Here is a 23,127-nt window from a genome sequence, read left to right on the forward strand (position 1 = left end):
TAATAATTTGAAAGAGAAATATACATACACATATATTGAAAAAAATTATAATTAATATAATATAAATAAGTACCATTCAATATATCATAAGCATTATCAAACAACGCATACATAAGTGTACTCTAAATCTAAACTAAAATACAACTGTTTGCACTAATGTTAAGCCTAACTTTATATAAATTAAAGTCTCCACACTTTTGCGACCACCAAATTTGAATTCTATTCTATGTTTTCCTGTACAACAAATAGGAGAAAACTAGACATAGCAAAAAGCTCCAAGCAGCACGTGGATGGTCTCAAAGCTGTCCTTGTGCTTCTCCCTGTTCTTGATGACTCCTACACGCCCGGTGTTCCTCCCGCCAGTCACCATGACCACGTTGCCGACGTCAAACTTGATGATCCTTGCCTATATATTGTACACCCCATGTACCTCTATATTCAATCTACTATACCCCAAGCCAGATCTACTTCCAATGGTGATCAGACAGAAGATGTTAATAATAAATAGATCCATCCTGAAATATAATGTTTTTGAGTTGCTCTACGTCAAACTATCCTAAATTTGGCAAATTTATAGAGAAGAATAATATTTACAATAATAGATGAACATCATTTTCAACTCATACATTTATGAAATATATTTTTATAGTTGATCTCCTCAATGCCACTAATACTTAATACTCTTTTCTATGAACTTGGTCAAACTTAATGTAGTTACTTAGGACAAACTCAAATCGATTACATTTCAGGACAGTGGTAGTACCCAACTAGCCTTTAACACGATATAGTTTATCTTTGAGTAATCATTGTCAGATGTCCAGAAAACTGACAACTCCATTAGAATTGTAAAAACAATCCGGGATTGTAAACCTTAAGCTTTTAAATCTGCTTAAGGAGAAGTCAAAGGTGTACTTAGTTCAACAGAATTAGAATTGTCAAGAAGCTACCTGACGTGTTGCCACAACCTCAATGATGGCACAACCAAGATCCAAGTTATCATTGATTAGCGTGTGAATAAGTTGCTCGATAGTTTCACTGCCGCTCATAAGGTTCTGAATGAGATTCCGAAGATTAGAATATAGTGCAACACGAAGAGGTTCCTATAGCAGAGAAAAAAAGAAATACAATTATTAGTTGTATTCAACAGATACAAAATGTTAGGGGTTAATAGAATCAACAAGCAGGTATAGCTCAGAGATTGTTCTGTTGTTCCCAGAATGCTTAAGTAAATAAGGGTCCTATAACGCTTCATGGTATATGATGCACACACTACAGTCTGATTGTAGACAGGTTCATCACACAGTTCAATTACGTAGAAGCTGCTAATTTGCCTAAATAAAGTTATCAATAGTTTAGCAGGTGAGATGAGTTATGAGAAGCTTACGTTGTCGAAATAAAGTTATAGATAGCTTCACCATGTAAGTAGGGAAGAAATGTAAATGTACAATGCGTAGAAAGAAACAGTTAAATATGGTCGAAATAAAGTTATAGATAGCTTCACCATGTAAGTAGGGAAGATATGTAAATGTACAATGCGTAGAAAGAAACAGTTAAATATGATCGGATTGTTTACCTTCTCATTGGTGTAAGATGACATGCCCACCTAACACATGGATAATGTATAGCACCTTCCAGCTTTCCAAGACAATGTTTATAAAAATATGGATCACCGACTTAGAGATGAGGAGAATGCAGAGTATCCTTTTCATTATGGTTTGAGCTTTGTTAAACAGGTCATCAAGTGACAGGAAACAGAAGGAGAGCACTATGACTACATATGCCCTTAAAAAACAATGGCTTTGAAGAGTGAAAATATTGTAATGACTATGCTCGTGTTTTTTCTTAATGGTCATAAATTGGATCAACAACAATTTGAGGGAATACTAACCAAGCTGATGTAGGTGACATTCTTTTTTTTAAAAAATAAAGTAATAAAGAAACTGTATAACCTCGCCTGTTTTATCTGAATCTTTGGATATCTGAAGCGTCACTGCAGTCGTAAAGATGTCCTTCAAATGTACCACAAATAGTTATTTAGAAAGGTAATGATAATTAGCTACTATATAAAATTCAAATTCTTTGAGTAAAACAGACTTTAAAAAAAAAGAAATAAGGAAATTGTAGAACCTCACCTGTTTCATCTGAATCTATGGGTATTTGAACCGTCACTGTGGTCCTAAAGATGTCCTTCAAATGTAGCACAGATAGTCATTTAAAATACAATATCAAATATGCGAGTTCATATGCATATAATGCATTAAGGATATCAAAATAGAATCAATAACGTAAGCATTCCAACTGTTTTAGGTCTCACCAAGGCAAGGTACACCATTAAGGGATGAACAAATAGACATTTTCAGAACTGAAAGTTGATGTATATAATGCACTAAAGATACTAAAACAGGATTGACAATCTGAACCTAAATAAACTCTAAAACAGGCTTTCCACCTCTGCAGCTAGTGACAAAGGCACCAATTAGGAAGAAAATATTTCCCCCTTTTTTAGTGTGTGAAGGACAGCAGGACGACATAATGGAGTGGTTAGCCGACATCAATAAGATATTATATCAGGAACACTTAGCATGGTCAGAGCATATGAGCTTGTTCATTTCAACATAACCAAAGGCATTTAATTTTACTCGATTGAACAGACCAAAAGGAGATGACATGGAGGAAGCTATGAGAGTGGGAAATAAAATATATTGTTAGCACACAAAAATCGCATAGTTCCGCTGGGAAACACAAAAGGAAATCGAATGCACATCTGGTTGCTACTTTACCTGACAGAATACAATCAACCCCAGATGGTAGTTCTACTGGCACAAAGAAAAATGGAACCCCAGATCATTAATGCAATTTCGATTAAGAAAAGACTATGTAAAGAAAGAGTTGTAATTCTAGAAATAAGGTTGAAATATTTACCTATCTTCCACTGAGATTCGTTTTTCATTGGGAGTGAATATGATGATCATTAGAGCAAGGAAATAGTCAGTTGATAGAGACGAAAGGGAGACAGTAGTTGTGTAATCCCTCGCAGTGAAGAAAAACCCCAGATCGTGCGACTGACATTAAAAGTACTGACATGTATGTAGCGAGGGACTATCTTTGTTCCCACACTTAATATATAGAAATATTAATGTAAGTTTCTCTTCTAAAAAATAAAGAAAAAAACCATGCGCTTTCAAATAGGCCCTTAATCAAACATGCAGCATTCAGTTGTGTAAATTAGAAAAAAACAACTAAGGTAACAAAGGAGGAATGTCTGATGATGTGTGTCGTCGTTCTCAAATTCATCTAAACCTCAGGCTGGATGATATAATTTCAAGTAAATTCAGCCATATGCCTCAAAAGTGAATGGTACGGTTTCTAAGTAAATTCAACTGAATGCCCCGCCAACACCAGTTCATTAATTGCCCGCCATGAGAATTACTCACGAAGCTAATGCAATGGTCCATGGTAGCGAGGTTACCAGCCAGGGAAAAAGCAAACATAAGTGTAAAGCACACGACAGGGATTGATAGCTAGTTAATCTACGCTCCAAACTGCGATTAATAATAAGGAAGATAGTGGTACTCACTGATGAGGGCCCCACCGTAGATCCGGGACTTTGTGCTGCCGAAGGCGGCGACAGAGAGGGCCCGCCGCTGACACCCAGTCGCAGCTCGTTCCGACGCCGGCACCCACCACTCCACCTCCGCCTTATTGAACCTTCCGCCGCGGCCGCTCTCACCAGCCGTCACGAGGATGTGGTGGCTGCTCATTCAAGGAACCCTAGCAAACTGGTGAAACAATTGGGGGCGGGGGCAACGGTTGCTGACCTTGATGCCTCACTGGCTGTCGCGCCGAGAATGCGGTGGCTAAGGAACCCTAGCAAACTGGTGGGGACCTTTTTTTGAAAATGTAAAAAATACCTGTATTAAATCGAACAGCGTAGCACGTGTACAAGACCACAACACCTTCTCGAGGTGTACAAAAGGGAAAGGTGTACACAAAAGTCCATACAAAAAGAAAAATTATAACAAGGCCCTTTGGAACTTTTGTGCCGCCAGGCGCCGTTCGTCGTCATCCTTCGCTGCGAACGTCGATACCTTCGCCTGAGGTAGCAACGGAAGGAAAGCAAACCAAAAACCTGGGAAGCTTCATCGCCCAAAGGCTTTAACGAGCTGCAAAAGAAACGTACCAAGGAAGAACATCGGCCGGGGACGCACCCCAAGACTCTCCGGTTCAGGGGCTGTACCCGTTGCCGGCGAGGCGTGACCGGGCACCAGCTCCTCCGCCACGCATACACCAACCCGTCCATCGTCCTTCTGTGATGTGCCGCCGCCAACAACGAACGGCGAACAACTCCTATACAAGATCCGGCCAGATTTGGAGCTCTAACTCGGTCACCAAATCCGGCGGACCCTAACCTTATAACCCCGTCGCCATCACCAGAGCGCTTGATGGCAAGGTAGAGAGGAGGGCGAAGGACTTTATTCCACCATGGAGGCACCGTCTCCACTCTCAGAACACTGCCAGGAATACCAACCCTAAGTCTAAAGGGACCTATACTTGTCTGGAAGGATCCCGTCACGGTGAGAATCCAAGGCAGCCAGGGTAGTTTACCTGTCTTTGAGGCATCCGTTGGATGTGGATCGTGCGATTCAAATTAAAAATAATGATCTGGATGTAGCGAGGGAGTAGCTTAAAGAATCATTTATACGCTAGGTTTCCTATTTTTAGTCCGAATCTGTGAACTGGTCAGGTTTTTGAGTTTGACAATATAAATATAACAGTACTAAAATATTCAGCATAGGATGGGTATACCTTCGTAAACCTCTTGGTATGTAAATGATAGGGATTAGGAATTAAAGCAAAAATAATAATACTTAGGCCTATTGTGTGACATATTAATGATCAGGTCGTATGTGGGTCCATTTTACCATCTATATCAAGTTGCAGAGATAAGTTTTACATTTTATATCATATATATGATCAAACTAAGCCAAATTCACTATTTACTACGCCTTTTCATAGTACGTCCTATTAGAAATATCATACACAAACGGTTTCATATTTAGAAGTGTCTATTATACTCACTAACATCTAAGACAGTCTTTATAGTCTAGACGACTCTAATAATATCTTTATTTGAGTCGGTTTCATATACAGAAGTGTCTAATATACTTACTAAAATCTAAGACAATTCTTGTAATCTTAATGACTCAAAAGGTATATTTATTTAGGATGGTTTTCAATAACAATTCGTCTTAAATCAATATAAGACATTTCTTACAATGTAACTGTCTCAAAATACTTATTTATTAAAGACGGATCTCCATCAAACCGTCTTACCTTACTCATCAACATATGATAAAAGACGCTTCTATAAAATACACTGATATCCATCTTAAAATGTGTGTCTTAAATAAGCATATCTCTAGTAGTGCTTATCTTCTTCACCTTTAGCTCAAACTCGTTTTGAGCTCTCCTTAGGAAGCGCTTGAGGGTCCCTTGGGTTTCAGATTTATCCTGCAAAAAGAATACCCAAGTGAAGCGGGAAAAATCATCAATTATAACAAGACCATACTTACTTCCTCCTATGCTTAGATAGGCGACGGGTCCGAAGAGGTTCATATGAAGTAACTTCAGGGGTCTTGATGTTGTCATCACATTTTTGGCATGATGAGAGCTTCCCACTTGTTTCCCTGCTTGACAAGCTGCACAAGGTCTATCTTTTTCGAATGTAACATTAGTTAGACCTATCACGTGTTCTCCCTTTAGAAGCTTGTGAAGGTTCTTCATCCCCACATATGCTAAGCGGCGATGCCACAACCAGCCCATGCTAGTCTTAGCAATTAAGCATGCATCTAGACCGGCCTCATCTTTTGCAAAATTAACTAAATAAAGTTTGCCGTCTAATACACCCTTAAAAGCTAATGAACCATCACTTCTTCTAAAGACAGACACATCTACATTTGTGAATAGACAATTATATCCCATATTACATAATTGACTTACGGATAACAAATTATATCCAAGAGACTCTACTAAGAATACATTGGAAATAGAGTGCTCATTTGAGATTGCAATCTTGCCTAAACCTTTCACCTTGCCTTGGTTCCCATCACCAAATATAATTGAGTCTTGGGGATCCTTGTTCTTGACGTAGGAAGAGAACATCTTCTTCTCCCCCGTCATGTGGTTTGTGCATCCGCTGTCGATAATCTAGCTTGAGCCCCCGGATGCATAAACCTGCAAGGCAAATTTAGGCTTGGGTCTTAGGTACCCAACTCTTGTTGGGTCCTACAAGGTTAGTACAAATGGCCTTAGGGACCCAAATGCAAGTTTTATCTCCCTTGCATTTCGCCCCTAATTTTCTAGCAACTACTTTCTTATCCTTTCTACAAATAGCAAAGGAGGCATTTAAAGCATGATAAATTGTAGAAGGTTCATTATCTTTCCTAGGGACATTAGCAACATTTCTCCTAGGCATATGATGAACAACATTTCTCCTAGCTAAATTTCTATCATGCACATAGGAAGAACTTGAAGCAAACATTGCATTTGAACCATAAGCATTACAACTCCTATCATGATGAACATTTCTATTAAATTTCCTATCATGGTATAGGAAAGCATGGTTCTTTTGCACACTATTTGCCATAGGAGCCTTCCCTTTCTCCTTGGCGGAGATGGAAGCCTTATGGCTTGTTAAGTTCTTGACTTCCCTCTTGAAGCCAAGACCATCCTTAATTGAGGGGTGTCTACCAATTGTGTAGGCATCCCTTGCAAATTTCAGTTTTTCAAATTCACTCTTGCTAGTCTTAAGTTGGGCATTAAGACTAGCCACTTCATCATTCAATTTAGAAATTGAAACTAGGTGTTCACTACAAGCATCAACATTAAAATCTTTACACCTAGTGCAACCTGCAACATGTTCTACACAAGATGTTGATTTATTAGCTATTTCTAACTTAGCACTCAAATCATCGTTTATGCTCTTTAAACTAGAAATAGAGTCATGGCATGTAGACAATTCACAAGAAAGCATTTCATTCCTCTTTATTTCTAAAGCAAGGGATTTTTGAGCTTCTACAAACTTATCATGTTCATCATATAAGAGATCATCTTGCTTTTCTAGCAATCTATTCTTATCATTCAAAGCATCAATCAATTCATTTATTTTATCAATCTTAGTTCTATCAAGGCCCTTGAATAAACTAGCATAGTCTATTTCATCATCATCACTAGACTCATCCTCACTGGAAGAAGCCTAAGTGGATTTTCGAGAGTTTACCTTCTTCTCCTTTGCCATGAGACAGGTGTGATGCTCATTGGGGAAGAGGGCCGACTTGTTAAAGGCGGTGGCGGCGAGTCCTTCGTTGTCGGAGTCGGACGACGAACAATCCGAGTCCCACTCCTTTCCAAGGTGTGCTTCGCCCTTAGCCTTTTTGTATGCCTTCTTCTTTTCCCTCTTGTTCCCTTGTTCCTGGTCACTATCATTATCGGGACAGTTAGCGATAAAATGACCAATCTTACCACATTTGAAGCATGAGCGCTTCCCCTTTGTCTTGGTCTTGTTTGGATGCTCCTTGCGACCTCTTAGCACCGTCTTGAAGCGCTTGATGATGAGGGCCATTTCTTCATCATTAAGTCCGGCCGCCTCAATTTGTGCCACCTTGCTAGGTAGCGCCTCCTTGCTCCTTGTTGCTTTGAGAGCAATGGTTTGAGGCTCTTGGATTGGGCCATTCAACGCATCGTCAACGTACCTTGCTTCCTTGATCATCATACGCCCGCTTACAAACTTTCCAAGTATCTCTTCGGGCGTATCTTTGTGTACCTAGGATTCTCACGAATATTGTTCACAAGATGAGGATCAAGGATAGTAAAAGACCTTAGCATTAGGCGGACGACGTCATGGTCCGTCCATCGCGTGCTTCCATAGCTCCTTATTTTGTTGACGAGGGTCTTTAGCCGGTTGTATGTTTGAGTTGGCTCCTCGCCCCTGATCATCGCAAATCTACCAAGTTCGCCCTCCACCAACTCCATCTTGGTGAGCATGGTAACGTCATTCCCCTCATGTGAGATCTTGAGGGTGTCCCAAATCTTCTTGGCGTTATCCAAGCCGCTCACTTTATGGTATTCATCCCTACACAATGATGCTAGAAGAACAGTAGTAGCTTGTGCATTTTTGTGAATTTGCTCATTGATAAACATGGGACTATCACTACTATCAAAATGCATTCCATTCTCAACTATCTCCCATATGCTTGGATGGAGAGAGAACAAATGACTACGCATTTTGTGACTCCAAAATCTGTAGTCCTCTCCATCAAAGTGAGGAGGTTTACCAAGTGGAATGGAGAGTAAATGAGCATTTGTGCTTTGCGGAATACGAGAATAATCAAAAGAAAAGTTTGAATTGGCCGTTTTCTTTTTCTCGTAGTCGTCATCGTCCTTTTGGGAAGAAGTGGACTCGTCGCTGTCATCGTAGTAGATGATCTCCTTGATGCGCCTTGTCTTCTTCTTCTTCCCGTCTCTTCTTTTGTGGCTCGAGCCCGAGTCCGTAGGCTTGTCATCTTTCGGCTCATTGAAGATAGACTCCCTCTCGTTGTTGTTGACCACCATCCCCTTTCCCTTAGGATCCATCTCTTCGGGTGATTAGTCCCTTCTTGAAGAGAACGGCTCCGATACCAATTGAGAGCACCTAGAGGGGGGGGGTGAATAGGTGATCCTGTAAAACTTAAAACTTAACACCACAAACTTGATTAAGAGTTAGTATAATGAAATCAAGTGAGTAGAGAGGAGAGCTCTTGTGAAGCACAATAGACACAATAAGGACAAGCACAAGAGACACGAGGATTTTATCCCGTGGTTCGGCCAAGTACAAAACTTGCCTACTCCACGTTGTGGCATCCCAATGGACGAGAGTTGCACTCAACTCCTCTCAAGTGATCCAATGATCAACTTGAATACCACGGTGTTCTTTTCACTTTGCTCTTTTCCCGTTTGCGAGGAATCTCCACAACTTAGAGTCTCTCGCCCTTACAATAAGAATCAATATGAAGCCCACGAGTAAGAGAGGGAAGCAACACACTCAAAATCACAGCAAATATGCACACACACGATCAAGACTTGAGCTCAAGACGATATCTCAAGGTTCTCACTAGAACAGAGCTCAAATCACTAAGAATGTCGAACAAGTGCGCAAGAGTGAAGTGTGAATGGTCAACAATGCTCAAAGGTTGCTTGGTTCACTCCTCCATGCGCCTAGGGGTCCCTTTTATAGCCCCAAGACAGCTAGGAGCCGTTGAGAGCAATCTGGGAAGGCAATTCTTGCCTTCTGTCGCCTGGCGCACCGGACAGTCCGGTGCACCACCGGACACTGTCCGGTGCTGATTTCTTTCCTTCTTTGGTGAAGCCGACCGTTGGCGCTTTGGAGCCGTTGGCGCACCGAACATTGTCCGGTGCACACCGGACAGTCCGGTGCTCCCCTTCCGACCGTTGGCTCGGCCACGTGTCCCGTGCGGATCGCGCGGCCGACCGTTGGCCCGGCCGACCGTTGGCTCACCGGACAGTCCGGTGCACACCGGACAGTCCGGTGAATTTTAGCCGTACGCCGTTAATTACTTCCCGAGAGCAGCACGTTCGCCTGAGTCTGCCTGGCGCACCGGACACTGTCTGGTGCACCCAGACTGAGCAGACTTTGGCAGAACAAAGCCATCTCTTTTCCAATTTGGTTTCTCCTGTTTCCAGCACTTAGACACAATACATCAGTCCATAAAACAATGTACTAAGTCTAGAAACATACCTTTTGACTTGATTTGCACTTTGTCCACCACTTTGCATAGATCAACACTTAGGCACTTGTGTTGGACACTAAATCACCAAAATACTTAGAAATGGCCCAAGGCACATTTCCCTTTCAATCACGACTTCGACAAGTTGGCCTCTTCTTCGAGTGATGAGGAGCTTGAGAGGCGCTTTGAGGAAAAGCTCAATGGACTCTGCTTCATCGCCGATACTGCAGGAGGCCTTTACACCATGGCCCTTGGTGATGATGCGGTGGGCGGCGATGGCAAGTACATTGGTGACGACTCTGCTTCTGAGGTATCACATTCCAATGATGATCTTGTCACTGAGGTAGAAGAGTTGAACGCTGCTTTGGAAAATCAAGACATGTTGCTTAAGCTTGCTGCTCGTGAGAGGAAAGAGTTTAAATTCAAGTATGAGAGCACACTTGTGAACTTGAGTCTGCTAGAGCTTCAGTTGTGATGGTCGATGAGACTGAATTTGGTGGGTGTGCCCTTCACATGTTAAACATCGCCACATTGCAGACCAAGTAAGCCACCCTTCTATATGTGTGTGATGAGCTTAAGTCTAGGTCTAGCTTGTTGGGTGCGTGTCAGACTTGTCCTAGCTTGCAGACTGAGCAAGCAGAAAGAAACGCTGGGATAGCCTTGCTTAAGAAGGCTAGCTCAGTGAGTGCTTCTGCACCTACGCAGTGTGCAACCGGTGAGGATTTGTAGTCTTCGCCTGCAAACACGACAATACTCAGATAAGGAAGAAAACACATACCTCCGATCAGCCTTGAGCTAGGTGTCATGTAGTGAGCCCTAGTTGGGCATGATGGTCAATTGGTTGAAGAGGGGAACTAGCAGATCGTGGTTAGGCTTTGCTACTAAGGATGGGAGTGTTGCTTGTTTTGGTAAGGTTGGTGAGTACATTGGCCTGAAACCCTTAGAGAAACCTTTAGCCACCCACAAACTTGTTAAGCTCACTCCACCTAAATCCGCCACCCCTGCTGTGAGAGATGGATTGCTTGTGGAGCCTGTGAGAGCCCCACCTCAGAAACAAGTGTGGTGTCCAAAACCTAACCATCTCAGGAACACACTTGACACCCTGCCAGATATCTCTAGTGATCCCCTTCCTAGAGCCCCTCAGGCATCCAAAAAGACCCATTCCCACAAACAGATTCCACCTAAGAGAGAGGTGAGGTTTCATTATGAGTATTGTGAGAGGGATGTACATTTGCCTCCTTTTAGCTTTAGGAGGAAGACAGATGAGTGGCGGGTTTCTGAGTTGAGGAGAAGGAACATGAACCACACTTCTCATGGTGTTCATGATCCTCCTGTTTAGAGACATACTGCTAGGCCTAGAGGTGCTTTGCCTCATGCTACTAGGCCTTGAGTAGTGATACCACAGGGTAGTCATGCCCAGCGAGGTGCTGGTCGTTTGCCATATGGCCAAGGACCCCGTGCGAGTGGCTTTGGTCCCACTTCTCTAGCGGACCATAGTTTCCTTCTCATGGTGATCGCTTCCCCCCCACAGGACTGGTGATGTTTGATGTTTTTCCTAACACTTTTCAAGGGCAAATGTTGTAGCACTAGTAATATTCTCAGTATCATAACCCTAGTGTTGTGCCATTTGTTCACCCCATGTCTTTCTATTAATGCAGGATGGAGGCCTATAGAACACGTAGCTCATGGATTCCGGTTGTTCGCGTCATATGACCGGAAGTTCTAAATGGTTCTCCAGCCTAGACCCCGTGACTGGTAAGGAATACATCACATTTGGGGATAAGTCGAGAGGTAAGGTTGTCTCTTGTGGCACCATTCGGGTGAACGAGAGCTTTGTACTCAAGGATGTTGCTTTGGACTCGAATTTGCATTTCAATCTGCTTTCTATTTCGCAATTCCTTAAAGATGACTATGAAGTTCACTTTAAGAGGGGCCTTTCTCAAGTTTTGGATTCCCAGGGAGATCTTGTTTGCGGATTTCTCCATTTGATCGAGTTTTTCAAGCTGATTTTTCTCATTCAGCCTGCCCCTCTCGATGTTTGTTGGCAGGATCTTCCTCTTCGCTTTGCAAGTGGCATAGGAGGCTAGGTCACGTGAGCTTCAATCTTTTGTGTCGTTTGAGCTCACTCGGCCTCATCCAAGGATTGTATAAACCCTAAAATATTGGTTTAAGAAATTCAAGTAATGCTTTTATTATTGTAAGCATAATGTTAAAGTATATATATAAGCGTGTGTCACGATTGATAACCAACAGAGCAATGGTGTAGTTATTGCGAGGATCCGTTCGCTTGGAGGCATGGATCATCAACATCGAGATCTCCACCCAATCAAGTTATCATACCTCATGGAAGATCGGGCCTCGCCATTCATTCAAGTGGTATTAAGATTCAGGTTGCTCTTGAGGTATAATCCCACCTTTAGATACGTTTTGTTCGTCCCATAACCCACCAAAAAGCCAAAAACCCACAATGTTGTCTTGATCATATCCTCGAAAACCATAATAATCTGTCATGACCTACAACCATCGCCATAGCCTTTGCACAATTTGGTTTCAAATTCCGTCGTACTGATTTTGTGTCCTAGGTCATGGTCTTGTTGCTGGTTTAGATTTGGTTTGGTTTAGTTTGATCATTTCCATCTGCTTCTATCCTACAAAATCGATCTCTAAAACAGATCCTATCTACAAAACAGATCCTAACCGATCCTATTTTATCTCATCATCACGTCCTTATCAGATTAGTTTTTGTCCAGTTCTGTATTTTGAGCATGAATCTTGCATACCAACTCGAAATTTAGTGTTCTTGTACTTTTTGGAAAGCTTAGAAAATTATCTACAACTGTTGTATTTATGAAGTTTCCATAAATCGTCATTATTAGGGAGTTATTTGTATTGGAATTAAATCTATTTGGGATATTGAAAGTTTGGACCAGTCTGTTTGGGGGGGGGTCATTATCTCCTACTTTCGTTATACAAAACAGGCGATCCATATATCTAAAAAAGAGAAAAAAGATCTACAACTTTCGTGTTGTGAGTTTTTACATTTGAGGTTGCTATATTTGTCAAACAGCCTGTTGAGTTAGAGCAGAAAATCTATAACAGAGAGACAATAATTTTTTGATACTCTTGAGTTGTGTAAAACCCAAATGTTGGAGGAAATAAAATGTATAGGAATTGGGGAAATATAAAAGGTTTAATTGACTACTTGTGATTATTTTTACTTTTGCATCAATTATATTAAATAAAGAAAATTGTGCATCATGATTGGAGTTAATTGTTTATGCATTTAACAATAATAAGGATACAATAATAATGAGAATTAGGGTTAAACCTAAATTGAATCCTAGAAATATGGATATAAAATGGAAAAGAAGAAAGAGAGAACTACCATACAAAGTAAATGTATGAACAAATAAATCCATCTCATATGGGCATGATCCAATTCTACATTCACATCTGAGTACAAATGTGCCACAACATTTTAATTCAAGTTTGAATCGAAGTTTGAATTTAGGAAGAAAGAAAAGAAAATAGAAACAAAGAGAAAATAATAAAGAAAAAAATGGGGAAACTCGTTCTGGGCCCAGTCTCTTTGCCCCAGCCCATCTGACCCTCCTGCGTGGCCCGGCCAAGTCAATGCGCCGACACCTGGCCCCCACTGGTCAGCTTCACGTGCTCACGCTCGTCCTGTGTGCCGCTGGCGCGTGGACCCGGGTTGTCTAATCCCTTCAACAAACGCCACGCATGGCGGAGGCCCGGGGTGAGCCAATGTCGCGCGATCGGTTGTTGCTGGCGACCCTCCCTTCCGCCACCTATTTAAGTCGCGACCGAAGCCTTTTCTTTCCACTCCTTCTTGCTCCTCACGACCGCCACCATAGAAAGACCACGGGTGCTCACTGGTGTGGTGACCGCGTGGAAGTGTGAGGGGGGAGCGCCGCGGATTGTGGTGTAGCACCATCACATCGGCGGGGGCGCATACCTTAGGAGCATCGCAAGATCACACTGAACGTGTTCGTCGCGGTGGCGGGCTCCGACGGTGGAGGTATAAGTGTGGATGGCTCGCTGGAGTTTGACAAGTGCTCCCGTCCGCCCCACGTCTGGGTCTGTGTACACGTCGTCGCGATTCCTGGTACGAATCCCTCCCATGGCTTCGTGTTGATGCCCGCTTTGTATAGATGTGTCCCACATCGAGAATCAGTCGCCGGCGATGTTCCGCCATATGGGGGCAGCGGCGCCACCAGTCAAACCAAGAGGGGTGAGGAAGAACTGCGTATGCCGTTGATCATTGAGCGAACGGCTATGATTGACCCGCTCGTACCGGTTCGACGGTGTCGATCCGATTCGTCCTTCTCTGATCGGGCGCATGAGATTCGTTATGGGCAACATAACATCCGGGTGGTTGATCTAGGATCCTAGGGCCAGAAATGCATACCAGTTCGTGGGGGAAATGGATATTGAAAGTCGCCTAGAGGGGGGGTGAATAGGCGAAACCTGAAATTTACAACTTTAAACACAACTGCAAGCTGGGGTTAGCGTTAGAAATAAATTCGAGTCCGAAAGAGAGGGTGAAAACAAATCACAAACAAATGAAGAGTGTGACACATTGATTTGTTTTACCGAGGTTCGGTTCTTGCAAACCTACTCCCCGTTGAGGTGGTCACAAAGACCGGGTCTCTTTCAACCCTTTCTCTCTCTCAAATGGTCACCTAGACCGAGTGAGCTTCCTCCTTAATCAAACAGGTCACTTAGACCCCACAAGGACCACCACAACTCGGTTTCTCTTGCTTTGATTACAAGTGTCTTGAGAATAAGAATTGGAAGAGAAGAAAGCACGATTGCAAAAGCCAAGCGACAAGAACGACAAATAACACACGGATCACACTCTCTCTCAAGTCACTAATCACTAATGATCACTTGTCTCAATTGTGGAACTTGGAGAGATTGCAAGCTTTGATTGTGTCTTGGAATGGATTGCTAGCTCTTGTATTGAATGTGAGAGATTGGAGTGCTTGGATGAAGTGAATGGAGGTGGTTGGGGTTGTATTTATAGCCCCCAACCACTTCCTAGCCGTTGCTCCTTTTCTGCCAACCGCGGACGGTCCGCGCCCCTGGTCCGGACGGTCCGCCCCTGCACATCAACGGCTGAAAACACAACTGTCAGCAGTAACAGCTATATCAACGACTATTTTGCATTTAATGCGTCGTCAGATGTCAGATAAAGGTAGTCACGGACGATCTGGTCATGCACCCCGGACGGTCTGCGAGGCCGCTATAATTCATTTTACCGAACCCGTCACCTTCGAGTTTTTCGTTTCTGCGCCGACCGGACGGTCCGTGCCTGAGGCCGGACAGTCCGTGCTCGGTCTCGGACGGTGCTTGCTTTTCCATCAGACGGTCCGAAGTGTAGACTTGTGTTTTTGCATTGGTTTTGTCCGAGGGTCATCCTGGTGTCGCGGACGGTCCACCGCAAGGGCCCGGACGGTCCGCGCTTAGGTGATTTTCCAAAAAGCTTCTCCTGTCTAGAATAATCTACGATATTCCAGACAGTCGACTTAGAATAGTTGTAGATGAACTTATGCACCTGTGAAATGATCAACTAGGCAAAACTGGTTAGTCCATTGGGTTTGTGATGGTCGTCAAATACCAAAATCGATTATAGGAAATATTGAGACTATTTCCCTTTCAATCTCCCCCTTTTTGGTGATTGATGCCAACACAAACCAAAGCAAATATAAAGTGTAGAAATGTAACTAGTTTGCATTTTGACAGATGTGCATAAGTTATTTTGAAATGATAGTATTTCTAAGCAGATAAGTTTGATATGATAATTTTAACATTTTGGACCACATTTGCACCACTTGTTTTGTTTTTGCAAATTCTTTTGGAAAAATATTTTCAAAGTCTTTTGCAAATAGTCAAAGGTATATGAATAAGATTGCAAGGAGCATTTTTAAGATTTGAAATTTCTCCCCCTGTTTTAAATGCTTTTCCTTTGACTAGAACAAAAACTCCCCCTGAATAAAATTCTCCTCTTAGTGTTCAAGAGGGTTTTACCAATATGAAAGAGATTTAGATACCAATTGAAAACTTCTTTAAAAAATTGAAATTGGTGGTGGTGCGATCCTTTTGCTTTGGGCTATAATATTTCTCCCCCTTTGGCATTAATTGCCAAAAACGGAATCTTTTGAGAGCCCTACTTACTTTCTCCCTAATGGTAAATGAAATATGAGTGAAGATTATACCAATTTGGAGAGTGATGCAGAGTGACGCGAAGGGTAGATGATACCGTTGGAGTGGAGTGGAAGCCTTGTCTTCACCGAAGACTCTATTTCCCTTTCAATCTATGACTTAGTATAGAAATCACTTGAAAACACATTAGTCATAGACATAAGAGAGATATGATCAAAGGTATATAAATGCGCTATGTATGCAAAGTTTCAATCAAAGTTTCGAGAATCAAGAATGTTTAGCTCATTCCTAAATTTGGTAAAGGTTTTCTCATCTAATGGTTTGGTAAAGATATCAGCTAATTGTTCTTTGGTGCTAACATAGGATATTTCGATATCCCCCTTTGTTGATGATCCCTCAAAAAGTGATACCGAATGGCTATGTGCTTAGTGCGGCTGTGTTCAACGGGATTATCCGCCATGCGGATTGCACTCTCATTATCACATAGGAGAGGGACTTTGCTCAATTTGTAGCCATAGTCCCTAAGGGTTTGCCTCATCCAAAGTAATTGCGCGCAACAATGGCCTGCGGCAATATACTCGGCTTCGGCGGTAGAAAGAGCTACTGAATTTTGTTTCTTTGAAGCCCAAGACACCAGGGATCTTCCCAGAAACTAACAAGTCCCTGATGTGCTCTTTCTATCAATTTTACACCCTGCCCAATCAGCATCTGAATAACCTATTAAGTCAAAGGTGGATCCCTTGGGGTACCAAAGACCAAACTTAGGTGTATGAACTAAATATCTCAAGATTCTTTTCACAGCCCTAAGGTGAACTTCCTTAGGATCGGCTTGGAACCTTGCACACATGCATACAGAAAGCATAATATCCGGTCGAGATGCACATAAATAGAGTAGAGATCCTATCATCGACTGTTGGGGACTTGTTCTCAAGCGCTATGGGTTAAGAACAAGGCAACATAGAAAATGTTAATCGTTAAAGTCCTTCGTCCTCCGAAGCATTATTTCCCTTAGGACGTAATGGCTTGCAGACGAAGGTTATGAAGGACATACCTTTATACATTCATTAAATAATAGCGAGGAATGAAATATAAAAATATTAAAGACAACATAAACAATCATATATCATTATTGGACAAGAACAAAAAACATTGTTGAATTACAAGTGTACCTTCAATCGGAAGGAGATGACAATACAAGTGTGACGCAAAAAGCGAATGCCAAGTCAGCGTGAACAGTACGAGGGTACTGTTCACCTATTTATAGGCACGGGGCACAATCCATACAAAATTACATTCATGCCCTTTACATTTGATAATGATTCTATAGTAATCTATCGAGGTCTGAATAGCCTTTTCATCTTTAGGTCGGTTTCATTTTCTGCAACCACGCCGAAGCTTTCCTGCTGACATCTTCGGCGTTGTGTGAAGACCTTCGTATTATCCTGGTCTTCTCCTGGCGTGATAACGACTTGAGTTCGAAGGTACCTGCTCACACATTATACTTCCAGAAATACTGTTAAATCCTGTTTTTGAGGACCTTCGGATGCCGAAGGCCCCCAACAGTAGCCCCTCGCAATATTGATTTGTTTAAAATAACGAATTTAAATTGCGACGTGAACGAAGGCCTTACGCCGAAGGTCCGAAAAAACACCTTCCCTTTGCTAGAATAGAAACATTCACTGACAAGCGGGGTCTTTGAACTTTCAACGCACTTGGCGTATAAATACGGCCATACCGCAAACGCATTCGACACGCTCTCTGGCCAACTGCTCCCGCTCACTTAATTTTTAGCTCTTGTGTACTACAATTTGCTAAGCTTTTAGTTTTGAAGCTTCGGCTTTGAAAAATAGTTTTTTTTGTGTCTCCGAAGATGTCCGAGGATAAGAAGACTGCTGCTGAGACGAAGCTGAGCCTCGACGAAGAGAAAAATTTGGGGTTTCTTATAGCGATGTCAAAGACCAACACGGAAAAGATTACCAAAGAGATTCTGGAAGGTTTGTCCGAAGATACTGGTGACAGTGACAGCTATGATGTGGACAGTGGTGGCGAGGACTCCGAAGATCGTCCATGGCGACCAAGCCATTCAGTTTATGGTAAATCAACTATCAGAGAGAATCATCTTGTTAATATGAGAGGGAGGTATTTCCAGGATTTGTCCATTGTGAGGGCCGACGAAGGGGAAAAAACTTGCCCACACCCTGAAGAGAATGAGGTCGTAGTGTACCGAAGCTTTTTGAAAGCTGGACTGCGATTTCCTTTGAGCAGCTTCGTTGTGGAGGTACTGAAAATATTCGAAGTCTATCTCCATTAACTTACCCCCGAGGCAATTATAAGGCTAAATATCTTCGTGTGGGCCACGAGAAGCCAAGGTCTGAAACCTGACGCAAAAAGCTTCTGCCATATACATGAATTATCATATGAAACAAAACCTTGGGGTAAGGAGCAGTATCACAACAATTTTGGCTGCTACAGTTTCGTTTCTCGGTCCGGGTCAAGCTGCCCCGTGCCAACCTTTCGGAAGAGATGGCCCGGAGACTGGATGACAGAATGGTTCTATGTGAAGAATGATCTGACAATACGAGAAGATATCAAGGGTATAATCATGCGCCCTATTTGGCAAAGCTTCGGCCTTCGGAGGCCGAAGGTTGAAATGAATGAAGCTGCCGAAGAATGCCAGAGGGCCTTCGGCGCAGTGTGCTCTTTCATTGGAACAAGAGACTTAGTTCAAGAGCATATTGCCTTCAGGGTATGGCCACTTGCGGAGAAATGGGAAATGCCACAAGAAACCGTAAAAGAAGCCGACGAAGGTGGACTTATCAGGTTGAAGTACACTTTTAAATTTGGAGATAAATTCGTTGAACCAGATGATGACTGGTTGAAAAGTATTGAAAATTTAAGCGATGAACTGCTTGGGGCTTATTCGAAGGCCGAAGACACTGCAATGTCAGCAGCCTTCGGAGGCCGAAAAAAGAAAAGGCTGAATCGGGTATTTGATGCCATCGGGTTTGTCTATCCTGACTATTGCTATCCCATTCGAAGGCAGAAGAGAAAAAACACAACCTCCGCAAAAGAAGAAGCTGCAGCTGCTCCTAGCGAGCCAGAGCCGAAAAGGAAGAAGATAAAGGTCCTTACGCATCGGCCGCGTTATATTGAACCAGCTTCGGTGCCTGAGTTTGCCGGAGAAACTCCTTCGGCCACCGAAGCTGAAAAACCAACCGAGCCAACTTTGCTGCCGGAAGTCGCAGAAACGGCCGAAGTGCTAACAAAGACAAAATTGGAGCAATCAAAGATTTTGTTATCAGAAACGAAAGAGAAGGCCGAAGCGCCATCCATAGAAAAATGGAAGAGGTAAAGGAAGCAACTGAGGGCTCCAAAACATCAGAAGTTTTGAGTCCTGCAGCAATCATTGGGACAACAAAAAATGAAAAAGTGCCAGCCGTAACTCCGAAAAGAAAGAGAATGGCTAATGTGCTAGATGTACTGGAAACGATCAAATCTTCAAGCACACCTCCGAAGAAGGCTGCTGTCACTCCTGAAACAACAGTTGAAACTTCTGGTTCTAAAGCTCCAGAGCAAGAGACTGAAGCCAAAGCTGGGCCCTCAGAGCCCGCAAAGATAAAACCCTTGGAAAGTGAGACAGAAAAAATAACAAAGCCAACTTTTGTTGAAGAAACCGGTGTTATTGCCCCCGAAGCATCCTCCAAAGTTCGTGATTATATTGTTCGTCATGCTTCGGGGAAAAATCTATCAGAAAAAGAAGAACAAGAGGCCCAGCACTATGCCCAAAAACTGAAATATCCAAAGGGGCATTAATATTCAATGGCAGTGGAGAAGAAGACTTCTTGTATTGCCTCCCTGACAGCAAGGAAATTTCTGTCTGTCGGGAGATGAGCAGGAGCTTCGGATTCCCAACTTTAGAAGACGGACTTTCGGTGCTGTCAAAGAACGATCTGGCTGACAGCCTAGCTTACAATAGCTTAAAGGTGCGACAAATGAAATTCTTGTATTTTTTGTTGAGTTCAAAATTTTTCGTTTGTTTAAACCTATTGACGCAGACATATTTCTCTTTGCAGGGCCTGATACTCAGCAATGCCCTCAGGGCACAGAAAGATGCTGAGGACGAAGGATATACTATAGCCCTGAGCAACCTTCGTTCCGAAGTAATTGAACTGAGGAACGAAGGTCTCGAAAAAGATAAAATATTATACTCATTGATAAATAAAATAAAGGAAGACGAAGCTGCTTTTAAAAGTCAAGCTGAAGCTCAGAAGCGTGAAATTGAAGACCTTCGGAAACAACTGGCCAGAGCCAAGGAAGAACGCCTACTTGAAGAAACAAAGCGCGAACTCAGCGATCAATGGGCAGATCACCTAGAAGTGACTGTTGAAGAGCTTCGTTCGTCTAAAAAGAGATGCTACAACAAATCTATAGATTGTGTTAAAAAGTTAAAGGCTAGCTTCGCCAAGGTCGACGCATTTTCAAGTGAGGAAAACTTTTCGAGAGGCAACCCCGAAGGTGTCATTGAATGGATTGACCACGAAGCTGAAGCCTTCGAAGAAATTTTAAATAGCCGAGGAGATATATGTGCCTTCTCTGGTGCCAGAGGGATTGCCTCCATCTTAGAGAAGAAGGGCTGCGAACACGTAAAAATTTTAGCACAAACCGAAGCTACTTTGTCCTTCGAAGATGCAAGGGATCCTTCGGCCGAAGCTAGTATAATTGGTGGAAAATTTTTTACCGATATCTGGGATAATGGTGGCCGAGAAATGGCCGGAGAAATTATTCGAAGAAGTGAAAAGGGCATTCACGATGCTAGAGAAGTGGCTGAGGCTGCTGAAAAGAGCGCAGAGACCGAAGGTCAATTAGGTATTAACTAATGGTTTTTATTGTGTTGTAATCTTAGGTTTTAAGATTTGTTTGCGATTTGTGATAGCAATGTAGCCGTATCTTGCTTCAGATCCGACTAAAGCGTCTTCGGGCCCTCAGCCGAAGGGGGACGACGAAATTAAAAAGATGGCCGAAGATATTATGGACGAAGTCGTCAATCGGCTCCTGAATGAGGCTGCAGAAGTCGTTTTGAGAGAGGATTAATTGCTTTTGTAAAAACTTCTGAAATGTAATATAGTGTAACATTTTGTAACCCCAAATGTAATATATCTATTTTTGTTACTCAATTCTTTACGATGCATGAAACTTTACACGTACCGTTTTTGAGTCTTTGACGAAAAAACACCTTCCCTTCTTTTCATGCTTCGTGAAGAAAATATCCAATGTTCTGATGAAAAATATCCAGGCTTCGTGAAAATATTTTCCGAAGCTACAATTCCGAAGATCAATGATGTATCTTTTTGTGACTATGATTTCTCCCTTTCAAACCGTTCTTCTGTAGATTAATAATGTATCCACCTCTTGTGCCATGTGCAAAATGATGTATGATGCTTGATGCTATGCGAGATGATGTGATGATGTTATGTTTATGTGAGATGATGTTTATTCCGAAGATACATACACATCCCTGTAATAAAACACAATCTTTTATAAGCCTCCCTTAGGAGCTTCTTCGCCTTTTACTTCAGCGGAATCAGCGTTTATTTTTCGCTGTAAGCCTCCCTTAGGAGCTTCTTCGCCTTTTACTTTCAGCGGTATTTGCGTTGACTTTTCGCGCTTCGCCTTTTACTTAGGCGGTATCAGCGTTGACTTTTCGCTGTATGCTCTGCATTCCCTTTGGAACGACTTTGGAGCAGAAAACTTACACTGCGCTCCCTTTGGAACGACTTTTTGTGACTTCGGCAAACTTACTCTGCGTTCGTTAGAACGACTTTTTGTTACTTCGAAGAATTTTCGATAGTTCGAAGGTCCTCTTTGTTATCATAAGCCTGTGAAGAAAATATGTTTTCCTTGTAGGATTCAACGAAACTAATTACATGAAATCTAAACAATGTCCTTTATTACAGAAAATAAAACTGAATGAAAAAGATTGCTATTAAGGTAGGATATCTGTCAATAGATGTGCTTTGACTCTGGCACAGTGCTATTGACTGTACGAGCTTCGGACTGCTCTCTGAAGTCCCTCTGGTGTGGAACATACTGGCTCCCTTCTGGTTGCTGGCCTTGCTGCAACGGAGGTGGAGGCGGAGGCTGTTGCCAAGAAGCTTGGGGCTGACTCGCTGAAGCAACAGAAACTGCAGGATGATTGCCCACATATTCTGGAATGTAGGGCGAATGATACGAAGCTGTATGCATGACCTGCTTCGGCTGAGCTTGTTGTGCTGCTGCTTCAGCTATTTCCTTTTGCTTCTGAATAGTAACATGGCACATCCTGGTAGTATGGCCTTTGTTCTCACCGCATAATAAGCAAAAGATTCTTCTCGGTTGATCGCCAAATCTTCCTCCAAAGCCCCTGGCGCCTCTGCCTCTTGGAGCTGGTGGTCGGAAGGAGCTTTGCTGTTGTCCCGAAGCCTGTGAGGAGCATTGTGGCCTTTGCTGTTGGCTTCCTCTATCATCATTTTGTGTAGAATTGTGAATTGATCTCACGTGCCTCGGGTAAAACCTCCCTCCGAAGCCCCTGGTCATTTCAGAAAACCTGAAAGCCTCCTCCCTTCTTTGGCGAAAATCATTATCGGCCCGAATATACTCGTCCATCTTCTAGAGCAGCTTCTCCAGAGTTTGGGGAGGCTTCCTGGCGAAGTACTGAGCTGACGGTCCTGGCCGAAGCCCCTTGATCATGGCCTCGATGACAATTTCATTGGGCACCTTTGGTGCCTGTGCCCTCAAACGCAAGAACCTTCGGACATACGCCTGAAGGTATTCTTCGTGATCCTGGGTGCACTGGAACAGAGCCTGGGCAGTGACTGGCTTCGTCTGAAATCCTTGAAAGCTGGTTAACAACAAATCCTTCAGCTTCTGCCATGAAGTGATCGTCCCTGGTCGAAGGGAAGAATACCAGGTTTGAGCAACACTTCTGACAGCCATAACAAAAGATTTGGCCATGACTGAAGCATTGCCGCCATACGAAGATACTGTTGCTTCGTAGCTCATCAAAAACTGCTTCGGGTCTGAGTGGCCATCAAATACGGGAAGCTGAGGCGGCTTGTAGGACGGAGGCCAAGGTGTAGCCTGCAGCTCAGCGGACAGAGGAGAAGCATCATCAAAAACAAAA

The 23,127-nt window shown here is 42.8% G+C and overlaps 2 long non-coding RNA genes across 2 annotated transcripts; both read right to left on the bottom strand.

Annotated features, from left to right (window-relative positions):
• Positions 1–200: 200 nt before the first annotated feature.
• On the bottom strand, positions 201–2,334 carry LOC103626759 (uncharacterized). The gene is made up of 2 exons (XR_002261983.2): positions 2,133–2,334; positions 201–2,009 (listed from the first exon to the last, which is right to left on the bottom strand). It is a non-coding gene; the product is annotated as an uncharacterized lncRNA (long non-coding RNA).
• A 1,578-nt stretch (positions 2,335–3,912) lies between these two features.
• LOC103626760 (uncharacterized) lies at positions 3,913–4,507 on the bottom strand. Its single transcript, XR_553124.2, has 2 exons — positions 4,181–4,507; positions 3,913–4,072 (listed from the first exon to the last, which is right to left on the bottom strand). It is a non-coding gene; the product is annotated as an uncharacterized lncRNA (long non-coding RNA).
• Positions 4,508–23,127: the final 18,620 nt, after the last annotated feature.

The sequence above is a fragment of the Zea mays genome, chromosome 5 (assembly GCF_902167145.1).
Source record: "Zea mays cultivar B73 chromosome 5, Zm-B73-REFERENCE-NAM-5.0, whole genome shotgun sequence".
Taxonomy (NCBI): Eukaryota; Viridiplantae; Streptophyta; class Magnoliopsida; order Poales; family Poaceae; genus Zea; species Zea mays.